Genomic DNA, 3,435 nt, shown 5'->3' on the forward strand with positions numbered 1-3,435 from the left:
AAATTCTGTCAGATGAGTAACATCCATTTGCCATAGGGCGTTTGGTCTCAACCCCCTGGGGTTTACCCCCATATGGGGAGGATGAAGAAAGGTAACACAGGATTTACAGGCTTTAACAATATCTCTTGCCACATGCCTGGACAAATTATATCTTTTCCTAAGGGTATTAGCAGGTACATGATACAATCTATGAAAGTCTTTTGCCAATTCTACAGGATCAGCAACGACCAGAGCCACAGTCCGAGTTGCCTGGTCCACCAAATCATTACACCTTGCCATCGGGCCCGGCAACATAGAGTGGGCGCGAATATGTCCAATATATAAAGGGTGTTTTCTGTTTAAGATAAGGGATTGAATCTGTAACCAAACATTAGAAATAGTACTGGCCTGCTTGATTGAAGCAGCAACTTCAAGAGAAGCAACGGCATTTACAACATATAATGAATCAGAAAATAAGTTAAAAGGTTGATCAAATCTTTTGAAAACTTCAAGCACAATTAAACATTCAACAGCCTGTGGAACATTCAGCTGAAAATTAAAGACCACTGGCTGTTTGTGTCCTTGAACAAAAAAGGCACCTTGTCCAGATTTTGATCCATCCATAAAGATGGTCAGGGCACTAACTAGGGGCTCCTTTGAAGTGACAACAGGAAAATACACTAAGTTTTTATTAACAATGGCAAGCAGAGGATGCTTAGGATAATGATTATCAATTACATTGGGAAACGAGCAAACAAGAATTGCCCACATATCCACTGTGGCTGCTAAAATTTTAACTTGCTCACGGGTGTATGGAATAATTAATTTATCTGGAATTTTTGCAAAGTGCATCAAACAATACTTTATACCCAAAATTGCCTGCTTATTCACTAATTCAGGAAAATATTGAACAGTTTTTGCTCCCACAGAATTGCCGTGGAGCCACCATAAGGGGCCATTTTGCCAAAGAACCCCTATGGGATAATTTTTTGTTTTTAATATACATAAATTGATAGGTAATTTTAAATCAACCTGTGAAAGTTTAGCCCTAGACAAAGCTGCCTCAACCTTTTGTAGAATTTAGTGCTAAAGGTGTCAGGGATCTAGAGGAGGTGACTTTAGGGTCGCCCTCCAAAATGGCAAATAAAGGTAACAACTCTGACCGAGGGAGATTAAGAAACCCCCTTATCCAATTAATATCTCCTGCCAATTGCTGAAAATCATTAAGTATTTTGAGATGACCAGTTCGAATGGAAAGTTTTAAACTATGGTTCCCAGAAATTGAACAACACTAGTAGCCATCACTCCATAAGTCCGGACTGCCTCAACTAAATCCTTAAGCTGGAAGTAGCAAACCGGCTCAAAATTTCTTTCATTAGTAATTGGATTTTCAAAAACTGGAAAAGCGGCCGCCAGCCGCGACCAGGTTCTTCCTTTTATAAAGTGACTCCGCCCCGCTGGCGGGCACGGCGGGGGGGCCGACAGGTGAGGGCCAGCTCTGTTTCCTCTTCCTGGCTGCTGCGGTACTCCCACCCCTAGGGGGCGCCACCCCCCATATCTGTCTGCCTCATACTTAGCCGCAGCCTCTTCTAAGTCTTCACTATCAGCTGGATCGAGCTGCTCTCCCTCCTCCTCTAACATTTCTTCCTCTGAGTCACTCAAAAGATTACTGCATTCTTGGTCCCGCCCTTCCACATGTAGGGCTGAGAACCAGTTTGCTTTTAAAGAAGGGCATAGGGGTCTCCTTGAGACCCCCTCCTCCCTAAGACCCTTCTCCTTTTGTGATGGCTGCAGTCCCTCCTGCTTTAATTCTTTAGGATCCTTTTGTCTTTTTTCCCTTTTTCTTTTAGGCCTATTTTCCTCCCCCTTACTGTATGCTGACTCTGATAGACTATGCTGATGCCGTGTTAGTACTTTGCATCCTTCCTGGATTAAATCAAACCATCCCTCCTCGAGGCCAGTGCGCACCATCAAAAAGACAAGCCACTTAGGAAGAAGCAATGCAAGCAACCAATAAATATCTAAATCTACAGTGAACAGCATACCAGGGGATACTTACCGACGTCCCCTCTCTGCGTGTTGAGTTCTGGCTCCTGTTCGGCCCCTCGAGCGGGTCCCGGGTTTCGGCACCACTTGCTGCGAACGCCTTCTCTACCAGCGAGGAAGAACGACCATCACACCAGGAGTCTTCTCAGATCATGCTTTATTGGAGAGCCCTTTTACTTGTAGGAGAGCTTGAGCGCGAGAGAGCGTGCACTCAAAACATGGCCGCTTATATAGGGTGTAGGAACACAGGTCTTTCTATCATTGGTCATCTGCCTTTCACCGTCACCAGGTGCCACGGGATTGGCTGGGGACTCTACGTGGCTCGCGCACGCGCAAAGCCCAGGACCCACCGTCCCGCCAAGCACCGCCTGAAATGGAGTGGTTACCTCCAAGCTGCAAGGGAGTGGGCGCCATCTTGTAATGGCATTTACCCTGGCTCCCTACAGATAAACTTGCTTGTCTTTAAATACTCACTAGCAATAAAGCACAACATGAAGTGGCAATTGCTGTTTGCACTCTGCAACCCCTGTGTCCTGGTGATTTTGCGGCACATACCCAGGGACCCCAATGTGTTAGACGTTGACAACTGGCACCCAAACAGGGACCCTGCAGTGCTGAATTCAGGAAGGGATACTCATGTAAGTACTTTTAATTACAGGGTGATGGGACAAGTTATGTCTACTCTGTACTTACATATGCTAAAATATTTACTTGCTGATTATGTTGTAACTATTTCTTCTTTTGACATAGAAATGTGTATTAATGTAGTTAGGGAATGGAATCCTTGGTTCCCCGACAAAGGGACGTTAGATGTTGATAATTGGAAATGAGTAATGTATAATGTAGAAAGAGCTGTTTGAGAACGGGAAAGGAGTCCTGCTAGATTTTTGTCCATTTGGGCTATTTTACATAAACTTTTTAAAGCTTTAAATGAAAAAAGATTAATAACAATCTTAAAGAAAGAGGCCAGCCCTTCTATTGTAGATTTACTATTGGACTCTGAGTTTAAGGACACAATAGATAAGGATGCATCACAATTAACGGAGAAAAAACAAGAGGTAAAGAAGGCCGAAAAGGAACAAACTGAAAGCATCAATAGAATGTCTGTGCAAATGGAACTGATTTTATCAAGATTACAACATATAGAGTTAGAAATTAGCAGAGTGAAAGGAGAATCTGAGAAAGTGAAAGTAAAACAGCCTTCCACTCCTCCACTTGCCGAAGTAATTTTTACCTCCTTACTCCCTCACAAACCAGAGGTCTCAGACAGTGAGTTTCATGATGAAATGCCTATTTTTTCTTATCCTGTAATTCTACCACCCCCTATGAATGGTATAGCTCAACCAGCCAGATATGAGGGTGTTGCTGTCCATGATATTGGTAAATGTAAGAAGGCAGTGACGTTGTATG

The sequence above is a fragment of the Dipodomys merriami genome, unplaced genomic scaffold (genome assembly GCF_024711535.1).
Source record: "Dipodomys merriami isolate MVZ:Mamm:240054 unplaced genomic scaffold, mDipMer1.0.p SCAF_93, whole genome shotgun sequence".
Classification (NCBI taxonomy): Eukaryota; Metazoa; Chordata; class Mammalia; order Rodentia; family Heteromyidae; genus Dipodomys; species Dipodomys merriami.